This window comes from Humulus lupulus, chromosome 4 (genome assembly GCF_963169125.1).
Source record: "Humulus lupulus chromosome 4, drHumLupu1.1, whole genome shotgun sequence".
Lineage (NCBI taxonomy): Eukaryota > Viridiplantae > Streptophyta > Magnoliopsida > Rosales > Cannabaceae > Humulus > Humulus lupulus.
In genome coordinates this window covers 207,701,717-207,717,211 of record NC_084796.1, presented here as the reverse complement: position 1 = coordinate 207,717,211, position 15,495 = coordinate 207,701,717, and positions in this window count along the sequence as shown.

Below are 15,495 nucleotides of genomic sequence, written 5' to 3'. Positions count from 1 at the left end.
ACTAGCATACACTCCCATGTTATTACCTATCCGCTCGGAGAACATCATATTTACGAGCCTTTGGTAGGTGGCTCCAACATTCTTGAGTCCGAAAGGCATGAAATTGTAACCGTACAACCCTTTATCTGTCACAAAACTCGTATGCTCTTGGTCCGGGGCATGTATGGCAATCTAGTTATATCTAGAATAAGCGTCCATGAATGACATAAGTTCGTGCTTGACTGTGGCATCTACGAGGTGGTCGATCTGAGGTAAAGGAAAACAGTCCTTAGGACATGCCTTATTGAGATCAGAGTAATCAATACAAATCTGCCACGTTCTGTTAGGCTTTGGAACTAGTACCGGGTTGGCGACCCAATCAGGGTAGAAGGCGTCTCGTATAAATTGATTCGCCTTTAATCTGTCGACCTCTTCCTTCAGGGCTTTCTTCCTGTCATCGTCTAGGAGTCTTCGTTTTTGTTGCTTCGGGGGTAAGCTCTTATCAATGTTAAGGACATGGCTTATCACATTCGGAATTATCCCTACCATGTCCAAATGTGACCATGAAAAAACATCCTGGTTCTTCCTCAGGAAGCAAATTAATTGCTATTTTGTTTCTTTCAGAAGGTTTTTCCCTACCTTCACAGTTTTTGGGGGATCAACCTCTTCGAGCTTGACCTCTTCGAGCTCTTCTAGAGGCTCGAGGTCAGCCCTTTCTTCTATTCTTGGATCTATCTTTACTTCGAATTACTACAAGTGTTTGTGCACTTGTCTGCTTCTTTCCCCTCACGGAAATGTTGTAGCATTCCCTTCCCGCGAGCTGGCCCCCTTTCAGCGTCCCGATGCCACTAGAAGTCGGGAACTTGATGGTCAGGTGCCTAACGGACGAAACTGCCCCTAGCCCTACTAGGGTGGGTCTCCTGAGCATTACGTTGTAGGCTGATGGAAGATCCACCACTACGAATTCCATCATCTTGGTTGTCGAGACTGGGAAGTCTCCCAAGGTTACGGGGAATTCAATGGATCCCATACAGGCAATCCCTTCTACTGAAAATTCGTACAACGTCATTGCACAGTCCTTTAGGTTGCGAAGCGCGAGTCCCATCTTTTCTAAAGTGGCCTTGTAGAGGATATTTACTAAGCTCCCATTATCAATCAGGACTCGATGTACCCTCTTGATCGCGAGCTGACGGGTTATGACCAACGGGTCATTATGAGGGAACTGTACATTGGATGCGTCATCTTCAGTAAAAGTTATGGGTTGAGATTCAACCCTTTGTTGTTTTGGAGCTCTGGGTTCGGGTTCGTAGGGAGACCCGTCACCAGTTTTAAGCTCATTCACATATCTTTTTTGGGCGTTCCTGCCCAATCCTGCAATATGTGGTCCCCCCGAAATGGTTATGACATCTTCTCCATCAATCGGAGGGGGTCGTTCGTCCTCCCTTGCTCGGGAGTTATTATTTTGGGCAGGTGTTACTGTTGCTGCCCTCTAGCTAGTAGAAGCCTGATTGGGGTTCTGGTATTTTACATATTGCCTGAAATATCCTCTCGAGATCAATCCTTTGATCTCATCTTTTAGTTGTCTGCATTCATCGGTTTTATGTATGATATCTCTATGGAATGTGCAGTACTTGTTGGAGTCTCTTTTCGCCTTTTGGTTTCTCATGGGTTCAGGCCATCTGAAAGGGACCTGGTTTTCATTAGCCAGGTAGATATTCTCTCGAGACTCATTGAGCTCGGTATACACCTTGTATTACTGTTTAGGCGCTCTACATTTTAAGTTGATGAAAAACGGCGTCAACACTAATCTACTATCAACTAACAACAAACTTCTTATTTTTTTTTTTTAAAAAAAACTAGCAATAAACTTAAATTTAATTAAAATCCATGTATAATATATAAATATATATATACACGATTAATACTATATTAATATGATTAATATATATATATATATATATATAATAAAATCCAAACAGCAACAAACTTAACAACTATTTTAAATTTATTAATTATTATATATAATTTTAGTGTTGTATGTATATACATGTTTTGATATTAACATACTTTTTTATAATTTAAATAAAATTTAATTAAATTTAAACTTAAACTTAAACTTCGCCAGTTAGAATAATATTATCTTAAACATATAATATAATATAATCTATTATTAACTAGCAACAAACCTCTTTTCAAAAATAAAATAAAATAAAAAATAGCACAAACATAAGTTTAAAATTTATGTATAATATTAATATTATATTAAATATGTTATATATAATCTTTTATTGTCATTACTAAATTAAAAAATTAGAACAAACATAAACTTACAAAACTAAATTAATTAAAATAGGACACTTTTGATATTTTATGATAATTTAAATAATTAAATCATATTTATTTAAAAATAATTTACAATACACCTCATTTTTTTATCTTATAAATTTGTGTAATATTTTAATTTTTATCAAGTGATTAGTGATCTTTTTATTCATCATCAAATTCATCATATGGGACATTGTGAGGTACATTAGAAATTAAAAATAGTTGATGTATGTATACTACTCTACACTATGATTTTTTCTATTCTTATTTTATTCTATTATTTATTTATTTTTCAATATTATTGTAATTTATATATACGTCGTTATATATAGACAGATTATTCATATAAATATTTATATATACTATAGAACTGTATTTCATTCTATTATATATATATATATATTAAAAAAAATAAACTAACAATTTTATTAAAATTATAGACAATATTTTGCCTTACTATTTTTAATATATTTGTCATACATTATACTAAACATCTTTTATTTATTTTATAATATTGTTTATTTATTTAAAATTTATATAATAATTAAAAAATATATAATAAAAATAAATACATGTTTGAATAAATATGTTTCCAACTTTAAAACCAAACATGTATTTATATAAATGCTATATAAACTATGTTTAAAAAATTTCAAACCACAACATCTTATAAACTGGGTGATGGAAAGCAAACAATTTCGATAGGTTGGCATTTTTTGAACACCCTTGACGTAAACGAGAATCGATTGAAGCGGTTATAAAAACAGCACATTAAACTAATGTGGGGATGGAAGAATTAATATAAGAATATGAATGAGGTTAAACGAATGGAATCCCATTCAATTCAAATCTAGAGGAGATCAGATTGAGGATGCGAGATGTCTATAATTTGGTGATGCTCCTCCAAAGCCAAATCTAGTGCTACCTCATTTGCCATCTTACCCTTCTTTTAACATAATTTTTTTTTAGTCTATATGTACTTTATTTTTAAGAACGAAAGTTCATTTTAGAAAAGATCAATGGGAATCACAGGGGGTTTCCCTCCCCTAGGCTATATCCAGACTTATGACTAGTGTCTTTTTTGTCAGACGATCGGCAATAACATTATTTTTACGCTTGACAAATATAAATTTCAAACCAAACAGCAAATTAAGTAAATTTAAAGTACAGGCAAAAGATTTCCAAGAAATTCCCACTCGATTGGAAGACTTGGAAATAATTTGCCTGTATTTTAAATATACTAGCTAAGGTGATTTTCTCTCTTTCTTTCTAGGAATATTAATATGACAATTTCAAAAAATATTAAAAATAAATAGAAGTGTGTTTATCTCGTTTATATATGTACTAGGTAGAAGCAACATGCAATACACGTTTGCTTAGTTTTAAAGTTATAAATATTGTCTATAATTTTAATAAAAATTAGTTCACTATTTAAAAAATATATATAATATAATGAATTATAGTTCTATAGTATATAAAATAATATATAGCAATAATCTCTACATATATTATATCTAAACACAACAAATATATATATTTACATGGCTACATGACATATATATAAAATACAATAATATTTAAAAATAAATTAATAATATAAATAAAATAAGAATAGAAAAAATCATAGTGTAGACAGTAGTATACATGCATAAATTATTTTTAGTTTCTAATGTATCTCATAATGTCCTTCGGTGAATTTGATGAAGAAACAGAGCTTCAATCACTTGATAAAAACAAACTATCACACAAACTTATAAGATAAAAAAATTATATGTATGTTTTTATTATTTTTAAATAAATATGATTTAATTATTTAAATTATCATAAAATATCTTAAAAATATATTATTTTAATTAATTAATGTATTTATGTTTAAGTTTATGTTTGTTCTAGTATTTGAATTTGGTAGTGACAACAAAATATTATATATTATATGTTTAATATAATATTAAGTTTAAATTTAATTAAATTTTATTTAAGTTATAAAATATATAGTTTTATTATTTTTAAATAATTATTATGGTAAAATGTCTAAAAAATAACTTATTTTAATTTGTTTAATTATTTATTTAATTTTATTTAAGTTTAAATCATGTGTAGATTTACAATCTACAATTAAATATAATGATATTTTATTAAATATACTAATATTCCGTTAAAGTTAACGAAAAAAAATAAAACAAATTTTTTCATTATTTACACATTTTTTATATAGAAGAGATACATTGAATTCCCCGTGTGTTTTAAAATATGATAATAAAACTTCATATAATTTTAATTATTGATATAAAAATCTTATTATAAGTTAACTATTTTTTAGATATTAGTATATATTTTTTATACGTTTTGACTAAATTTAGAAACGAAATTCAAATTTGACTAAAGTTTGACCAAGGAGGTAGATTTAGTTTTAGTTTTAGTTTTAACTTTAAATGGGGATTTTGTAGTTTCAGAGATAGTTGGTTAGTATTAAGTTCAGCTAAAACATATAAATTTTTATTTCAAACAAAATGCAACAACAATTAAATTAGATGTTTTTGTGTTTATTATCAATCATACTTCCCAATAAGTTTATGTCACTTCAACATTAGTTTTATAATGATGCAAATGAAAGAAATATGAGGTTTGCCATTACCACTATTTTGTGATGTTCTTAATTAAACTGAGTTTAGAGAACTTTTTACTATTTACATTGTCTTTAAAAAACTTGGGTGTGAAGTCTAACATTGGAATCGAAATACCAAAATTTGATTTTAAGACAAAATAAACGATGCCAAATAATACGGTGACATTAATATGAATTCAATATATATATTATCAGAATCATATGAATTCTCACCAATAAATATGACTTCAGAAAGATTGTGTCAAAAAATCTCAAACAAAAAAACCAATTAATAAACCATGACATATGAGATGAGTTTTTATCATGAAGAAGAAGAAAGAAAGATAAGTTCTTCTAATAAATTAGTGAGTTGAATGGTAATTATTTATTTATTAGGAATGAGGATGAAGCTTCACCGTATCAACAGTGTACAATTTCTTTTTTAACATTTCAACTAAAGTTTTCATTTTCTCCCTCCAAATAAATTGATGAGTAATGCCAGGACCCAGGAACCCCCATATGCATATTACACACAGAAAATTACATACTGTGTGATTAAAATTAATTTTAAATAATAACAATAATTTAAAGTGAAACCACATTCAGCTTTACAAAATTTGAACCACAACTTATAATGGCATGCTTGAAGCCTAAAAATTACAAAGAATTTGATGTGTTTCAAAAGAAAAAAAAATATCTCACCTGCTTCTTCATAAAAAAAAAATATTAAAATAAAAGAATTGTTTCTAAATTTAATAAATTTTTGAATTTCATATTTTATTCATTTTCTAATAAATTTGTTTTATCTATATGCTACAGTAACTGGAAAATATAAATACATTAGAATATATTTTTATGATTTAAAAACTTTTTAAAAGTAGAGTATTCAAACAAATAACTACTACAATTATATATGTTTACATCTCTTTATTTACTGTAAATCTTAGTTTTGGATGTCACAAAATTGATCAGTTCCTCCTTAACAATCAACAAACACCTACTCAATTTTCCCAATTTGATATTAATGTGAGTAATACTTGACAACAACTTTTATTCTTCTCTCATAAAACTACTCTTTCTCTCCTTGCCCTAATAAATGTTTGAAGCAATAGAATACACATTAATTACTTTAGTGATTTAAAAAAAAAATACTATGCATAATGATAAACTTGTAAATAAATGTTATTATAAGTGAATATTAATTCTAATTAATAATTCCTTACACTTTATGTATATATAGCATTATTAAGTATTTTAGGAATAAAGAAATAAGAATTGAATAATAAACGAATATTGATGGTCATGACTTTACTGAATTAATAAATCAAGTTTGAACTTGTTATAAAACAAGAATTAGAATCAGATGAAAAATGATGTATATATGAGTGTTGTGTTAGCAATAGCAGTCTAGCAGCATCCACTGAAATAGGTAGGTGAAACTGACATAAAACGAAATTAATTAGGTTACTATATGATGCAAATATATATTTATAAAAGTATCAAATTAGAGTTTGCAATATATAAAAGGTTAGCTTTAGTTTGAATTGATATATAATAAAAACCAGAATTAGAATTAAATAATGATCACAACTCTAAATAAATATTGAGAAAAGGAAGTGATAGATAACAGAAAAACTCCAGCTTTAAAAAAAGTTTGGGATAGCTTTAAGCTAGTAGAAATTGATCTCAACTTAATTCAAAATCATGAAGTGCTTACCTAGAATAGAACAAATAGACAAAGAAAGACCCATGTGGGATCTACTTTCACCTCTCAAACTTCAGCAGCAGATATATGATCAGATCAGACAGATATCAAACCAAAGTGGCATTCGTCTGCAAATGCACCTGCACCTATACACTTAGTTCTCTCTCTATATCCATATATAATTTTTCCTTTTCTTCTCTCTAGCTCCTTTTTGTTTTCTGGGTATAGAAATTTATGGTCTGTTTTGTGCTTACCCTAACTCTTCTTAGGCTAAGGATTAAAGAAGTTCACTGTGTTGTCTATATATATACATTTAATATTATTGTGTTTGGTTTTTTCTTGTTCTTCTCTCTTTTCTTAGACTATGAAGATTAAAAAGCTTCACTACTGTAGTATACAGATAGACTAGGATATAGGTGCAGGTGCAGGTGCAAATGCAGAAGAATAAAACCACCATGGCTAAATGTATGTATGATATATATGACACCAGTACAAAATCTGCAAAACCCTAAAGTCATCTATAGTTTAGACTATTAATTAATATTTCACACTCAAATCTGTTTTATAAGATGAAGAGAGCAAAGATGTATCTATATATATATATATATGGCAAAAATTGGAGGCAGAGAAGTAGAAGGAGAGATCATAGATATATATAGATGTGAAGGCTGCACTACTGTTGTGAGTGACAAGGTTAAATTTTGTACTTAATAATGAGGCTGCAGCTCTGGCTGGAAACCACCGAAACTTACAACAATAATAACAATAAAGAAAAAGGAAAATAGTACTTGGAGGGGCCACGTGGTTTCCACATGGGAATTGAGTATTAAGCCAATGAGAAGAGGACAACAAACCAACTGAGCTTCCCACCTGATATGATGATCAGAGGCAGAGCCTCATCATCCATCCTCATGGTCTAAGACTCCAACCAGCTGTGTTTGGTCACGTGGGCATTTACAACCACCATGGACCACCCACCACCATCCATGGACTAGTACTACGTACATACCATTACCATATATAAGCAGAACTATTACATTACACCTCCCACATTTCCACCCCTCTTTCTTTGCTAAACATTATTCAAACAACCATTTTATATGTAAATATTAATAAAAAAAAAATATGTGTGCAGAAAACAGAAGACAACACAAGAAGGAACATTACTTTCTTTCTTTCTTTCTTTTTTTTTTTTTTTTTTTTGTTGGGGGAAAAAGTTGCACATATCTTAATTAATTAACATGAGCACGGGTGGATGGTAGGAAAACTATAGCATCCACTCAAATTTTCAATTTTTATAAATTTACATCAATTTAAAATAAATAAATAAAATTATGCTCTCACTTGATATATTTTAAAAATTTCCATCAATTTTTTTTGTCAATTAATCTTTTACTTTTAATAACAAATGAGACAAAAGGATTTCAATCACATTACTAATACTTTTGTGATAGATAATTGCTCTATTTTTTATGGATGAGTAGCAAACTATATTGTTTAATTATGAACTTTATAAACAAAAATTTGGGTACCTAAAGTAATTTTAAGAACTCAATAAAAGTTATTTTGAAAGAGGAGAGGAAAATGTTAGATGAGCTTTCTTATTCTGTTATTCAGTTGATTATTGTAACTGTATTCTGTTATTATACAGCTATGTGCTGTTACGTTTGTACTGATATATATAGAGCTTTAGTCTCTAATACAAACAGAGAGTTATTCATTTATTTTCTCTTATTCCTCACATGGTATCAGAGAGGTTCTCTCTAGCAATATTGTCGTAAGCTTCCGCTTTTGTTTTTCCCAATTTTTTTTTACTATCTCATCTCTGTCAATGGCGTCCTCGGCTGATTCTCCGACGATGGTGGCGGCAACCACTCCCGATCCTTCTACAACGTCCTCCTCTGAATCATTTCATCCCGTTGTGTTCTCACACAAGATCTCAGTAAAACTAGATCAGCACAATTTTTTGCTCTGGCGTCCTCAAGTATTATCTGCGATCAAAGGACATCGTCTTCAAGATTATGTTTTCGATACTTTCGTTCCTCTGGTGAAATATCTGACGGAGCAACATCGTCTCTCTGGCACGGTTAATCCACGGTTCTTGGAATGGGAGGTTCAAGATCAGCTCCTTTACTCCTGGTTACTTTCCTCTATGAGCGAAGGGGTTCTCACTCGCGTGGTAGGCAACGATACCTCGGCGGCGGTTTGGAAGGCCATTGAAGTTTATTTTGCTACTCAGACTTCGGCTAAGATTGATTAGTTCACCAGTCAACTTCAAAACATCAAGAAAGGTTCCCTCTCAATCAATGATTACCTTCTTCGCATCAAGTCCGTTGTAGATCGACTTGGATCGGTAGGTCATCATATCTCTGTTAAAGATCATGTTGCTGCTATCTTTAAAGGTTTGCCGTCGGATTATGATACGTTTGTCATCTCTGTGAATTCAAGAAATACTCCGTATTCTGTTGCTGAAATCGAATCATTACTCTTGTCTCAAGAGCATCGAATGGATAATCACAGTAAAGATTTAGATTCTGTTAATATGGCCTCTAACCGTGTTTTTCGTAGCAAGGGGAGTACTCCAAATCCCTTTTCAGCTTCTAATGACAACAGGAGTACCTACAACTCATTTTCTCCATCTTCTGGGCGTGGAAGTAGGACTACTTGGAATCCTTTTGCTGTTACACCTCGTGGTGGTTTGTCGAACACAGCCTTTGCAGCTTCAGGGAGAGGTGCTTCACAATCCCAGTCTCCTTCTCCTTCAGGCACACGGCCAACTTGCCAGATCTGCTCCAAGCCTGGTCACATTGCCTCACGGTGCTACCAACGTTTTAATTTGGACTTTCCAGGTGCTGGTGCTGCGAATGTTCCAAAACCTTCTGTTCATTTGGCCACAGCTGATACAGTAGGTGATACTGCGTGGTATCCAGACTCAGGTGCAACAAGTCATTGTACTGCTAATGACTCTACTTTCACTCAGAAGGAGCCTTACTATGGTACTGAGCAAGTTCACATGGGTGATGGTATGGGTCTCCCTATTCAGAATGTTGGTAAGCTTGCCTTCCAAACTCAATTTTCCAATAAAATTCTTACTCTTAACCGTCTGCTTCATGTCCCCCAAATCACTAAGAATTTGATAAGTGTGTCCCAGTTTTGTCTAGATAACAATGCCTGTTTTGAGTTTTATTCTAATCATTGTCTTGTCAAAGACCAGGCTTCCAAGGAAGTTCTCATGAAAGGCCATCTTGATCATGGACTCTATGTCATTGACTCATCCCAGCTGAAGATTTCCTCTCCAGTCTCTGGTTCCCACACGATTTCTTCACCATTGTCTTGTTCAATAAATCATACTCAGTCCAGTAGTTCTAATGTTCCCAGTAATTTTTCATTGTGGCATAGTAGATTAGCTCACCCATCTGCACGAGTTGTTAAGTCCATCATGTCTTACTGTAATGTTCCTAATAGCAATAAAACTTTTAGTGATTTTTGCTCTGCTTGTTGCAAAGGGAAAATTCATAAGTTTCCTTTTTCTCTTTCTGATTCGGTTTATAGTAAGCCTTTAGAATTGGTTCACTCTGATATTTGGGGACCTGCCCCAATTCCCTCTTCTAGTGGATATCGTTATTATATCCATTTTATTGATGCCTTTTCTAGATATACATGGGTGTTTATGCTGAAAAATAAGTCAGAAGCATTACAGACCTTTATTAATTTTCGAACACAAGTGGAAAAAGAATTTGAATGTAGCATTAAGACATTACAGTCCGATTGGGGGGGTGAGTTTCAAGCGTTTAAGTCCTATCTAGTTCATCATGGTATACACCATCGGGTCTCATGTCCCACAACTCACCAACAAAACGGGGTAGCCGAACGAAAACATAGGCATTTAGTTGAGTCTGCTTTAACTCTTCTTGCCCATGCGTCTATGCCATTACACTTTTGGGATGAAGCAGTTCGGACTGCTGCGTTTATAATCAATAGAGTGCCTTCTTCTGTGTTAAATAATGCTACACCACTTAATCTTTTGTATAATAAAGACCCTGACTATAGTACTTTAAGGGTGTTTGGGTGTGCTTGTTTTCCTAACACTAGACCATATAATAAAAATAAACTGGAGTTTCGTTCTGTTCAGTGTACATTTCTGGGGTACAGTTTAAATCACAAAGGATATAAATGCTTATCCTCCACTGGCCAACTTTACATCTCAAGGGATGTCCTGTTTAATGAGTTCTTTTTTCCTTTTGCTGAGTTGTCCTGTCAGAGTTCAGCCCCTAGTGTACAGCCTCAAGTCCCTTCTTTGACAGCTACAATTCCTATTTTTCCTTCTTGTCCCATTCCGTTAACTGTACCTCCAGCTGTCCCACCTACCCATTCTATGAGTACTTCTCCCACACGTCTCACTCCTACTGAGTCTATTTCCACACCAGCCTCTAATCTGCCTTTTTCAACAACTCCCATCACATCTGTGTCTAGTCCCTCTCCAAACACATTACCCAGTCCCTCTCTCATGTTACCGCAAGACTCACTCCCTTCTCAGCCCATTGTGCAGCTTCCAACAAACAAGCATTCTATGGTGACTCGTGCCAAAGCTGGTGTGTACAAACCAAAGGTACTCATAGCTTCCAAAGAACCAAGTACTATTAATGATGCTCTTAATCATCCTCAATGGCAGTTGGCTATGCAGAATGAGCTCACGGCTTTGCAGGAAAATGGCACTTGGACGTTAGTACCCCTGCCTCCTGGACGTAAGGCTATTGCCAGCAAGTGGGTTTTTAAACTCAAAGAGCATCCTGATGGCACTATTGATAAGTATAAGGCAAGGTTAGTTGCTAAAGGCTTTCTTCAACAATATGGATTTGACTTTACAGAGACTTTCAGCCCAGTTATTAAACCAACTACCATCCGTATTGTTTTAACCATTGCATTGTCTAAACAATGGATAATAAGGCAGTTAGATGTTAATAATGCCTTTCTCAATGGTGAGCTTCAAGAAGAAGTTTTTATGGCCCAACCTCCTGGTTTCCTTGATAAGTCTGATCCTACATTGGTTTGCAAACTGCATAAAGCTATATATGGCTTGCGTCAAGCTCCTCGAGCATGGTTTGAGAAACTTCGCACTGCTTTGTTGCCTTTTGGTTTTGTGAGTGCCAAGGCTGACCAGTCTCTATTCTTACGTGTTACTGCATCTCATACAACTTTTATACTTGTGTATGTTGATGATATATTGATCGCAGGCAGCTCCTCCGTGGCGATTTTCGATCTTGTCTCTAACTTGAATGCTTTGTTTGCTCTTAAGGATCTTGGTACAATTGATTACTTCTTGGGGATTCAGATTCAACACACGGCTCAAGGTCTTCATTTGTGCCAAAAGAAGTATCTTATTGATTTTTTATGTAGAGCCAAGATGCAGTTTGCTAACTCTCTTCCTACTCCGATGACTGGTGGCGAAAAATTGTCTGCTTATGGTAGTGATCCTGTGGCTGAAGCACGTTTTTACAGGAGCTTAGTTGGTGCTCTTCAATATGCCACCATCACTAGGCCTGAGATTTCTTATGCAGTTAACAAGGTTTCTCAGTTTATGCAAAATCCTCTGGAGTCTCACTGGAAAGTGGTGAAAAAGATACTTCGGTACTTGAAGGGAACTTTAGACTATGGTTTTCTCTTAAAGCCAGCTTCTGATCTGTCAGTTACTGGGTTTTGTGATGCGGATTGGGCTTCGGATCCGGACGATCGTCGTTCTACATCAGGATTTTGTGTTTATCTTGGCCCCAACTTGGTTTCTTGGTCTTCTAAGAAGCAGAAATCTATCTCCAGGTCCAGCACTGAAGCTGAATACAGGAGTCTTGGAGTCTTGCTAATGCCACTGCTGAAATTGTTTGGATTCAATCTTTGCTCTCTGAAGTAGGTGTTTCACTTTCAGCTCCTCCAACAATCTGGTGTGATAACCAAAGCACAGTGCTTATGGCTGCCAATCCTGTGTTGCACTCTCGTACCAAGCACATCGAATTGGACTTGTATTTTGTTCGTGAACGCATTCTCCAAAAACTTCTTTATGTGAAGCATACACCGGCCCATGATCAGATTGCTGATATTCTGACCAAGCCACTTTCAAGCACAAGGTTTCAGCTCTTACGTGACAAACTCAGTGTGTCCTCTCTTACCACGCTGAGTTTGAGGGGGGTGTTAGATGAGCTTTCTTATTCTGTTATTCAGTTGATTATTGTAACTGTATTATGTTATTATACAGCTATGTGTTGTTACGTTTGTACTGATATATATAGAGCTTTAGTCTCTAATACAAACGGAGAGTTATTCATTCATTTTCTCTTATTCCTCACAGAAAAAACATGGAAAAAATAGTGGCTTTAGTAATTATATCCCCACCCCATAATTATTTTAAGTTTGACTCTTTTACATAACATAAATATTGCCATCCTTCAATTTGTTTTTTTCTTTTACTTGACTGAAATGTTATCTTTGTTTTCTACCCATCCTACTCCCCTTTGTCTATTTAACTAGTAATTTAAGACTTTTAGTAACTTTATTTATTATCTCTATTTATGTACCCATAAAATTTTATTTCACTGTATAATGCCATATTCATATATAAATTTGAATAATGTCCCGTTTTTATTTATATTAAAACAAAAAAAGGGACCGATCCCATATATAAATGATTTCATTTCTTGCTAATATGTACAAAATATTAATGTTTTGCTTGTCTTATGTTAAATTTCATTAACATATGCACAAACATTTAATATTTTTCTGCATGTATAAAAATCTCATTTTATACATGAACCAAATTACTGGTCCCAGGAGAACAACATTTGCCCCCTTTATATATATTATTATGTTAAAAACATCGTTGATATTTTGTAAAATTGATGCTTACGAAAATGTTCCAAATAAACATAAGAAAAATAGTATACTATTTACTAAATATATATTAGTTTATTATTGTGATGGACGATTAATGTAGTGTGCTTCTTTGTAAGAGGTTTTTTAAAGTTTAGATATTTTAGGAATTGACTTTCATGATAATGGCTTAAACTAGCATGCACTATACTCGCAAAATGAATGCCAAACTAAGTATATGGATGGAGAAACTATTTGTCCGTACGTATGTGATCAAGTTTTGGAAACTTGTTATCCTTAAAAGCAAAAGCAAAATAAATCAAAATCTATCTAATAAATTAGAAAACGAAAGCATATTGCAACTTGTACAAAGGAAGACACATTTAAAAAAGGAAAAAGACAAAACATTTACTTGTCATAATTTTTTCTACCTGTGCCTCCACTCTTTTAATTATAATCCAAGAAAATTTTAAAGAAAAAATTACAATAAGCTGTCAAATTTCTCTCTCTATATGTATAAATCCCATTAGACTAAAAACAAAACAAAATGAAAGGAGGATATTTTCATATCTTATGTTTAAGCTCTATCACTCAACTATAAACCATATATACTAATGAATGGAGTAGTATATAGAGAAGGAGACTTAAAAGTTGGACCACCACCTTTTAAAGTGTTCTCCATCAACAAAGAATCAGACAAGAAATTGAGAAGCCCAAAAAATACCGCCACTTCTCAGTATTTTGGCGCAACATGAAAGTGAATCAGGACCCTCTAATGATAAAGACACAAGATCACCATATTATCAGATCATATCTCATGTGGTCACACCACAACACAACCCAATTGATGGACTAAATGTGCTCAAGGTCAAGTCCCTTGGCCCTTCTACCTCCTCTAATCTAATCTAAGCTTGACTAAAACTGAAACCAAAGACAAAAAAGGAAAAGCAAACCGAAGCACCCGGATCCGAATTTTTGAACTTCTTCACATACATTTTTGTCTGGTAGCTGTACAAGGAGATTTTGTATGTTTTTTATCTGAAGGAGATTTTATATGTTTAACAATAGTCAAGTCCGTGATTTAAAATTCTAACTTAGACTTGGACCAACTATTTTTGTGTGAGTGAACATATTTCAAAGCCAGCGATCATCATGTATTGAGCCAAATTTTAGCTACCTGGTATCCTTGAACGCCAAAATGTACATGTTTTTTTTTTTTTTTTTTTTTTCTGGGCTGGCCCTTTATAGGAGATTTATTGTGCTGCCAAACTCATTCATTTGGTTCACAGCTATTCTCACAGGACTACTAATAATTTGCTTTGTTATTGTTGTTGATTGTCCTTCTATTTTTCATTTTAGCCTTTTTAAATTCATTGATTCCTTGATGTTTAAGCTACATAGCAGCATATATTAAATAAATATATAGTAAAATCTCTATATAAAAATAATCTCTATTTTATTATATAAAAAAAAATCTGTCCCAATTTAGACTAGTTATAAATAAGAATAACTTTTGAAATGTAATTAGTTATAGGTTTTTTAAGTCAAATCAAAGATTTATTCTACATTTCAATTACTTAAATTACTTTTAAATATGTAATAGTTATTAGAGTGTTTTTATTGTTATTGTTGTTAAAGTTGATACACTTTTGAGTATTTTTCGGTGTTTTAAAATATTTTTGTACCAATACCTTTATTCAGTTATAATTTCTCAATTAGAATATAATTAGTTTAGTTCTAAAACCATTCTTATATTGATGTTTTACTGTAACTTCCAGAAAAAAAAAATAAAGATATACCAAAAGATAAGACAACTTTGTCCAAAACAATGTTATCTTTTGTTGCCAGTGAAAATGGATATTAATAATAATAATAATAATCTCGGAGCATTTATTTCCATTTGTTATTATGATAATGCTTCATAAAGAGAGAGAGATAGAATCATTAGATGAATGAACATGGTATTAGTTGATTAGAGATGTGAGTAATTCGAGAGAATATGGGAAGACGCTAATTGTGGTGG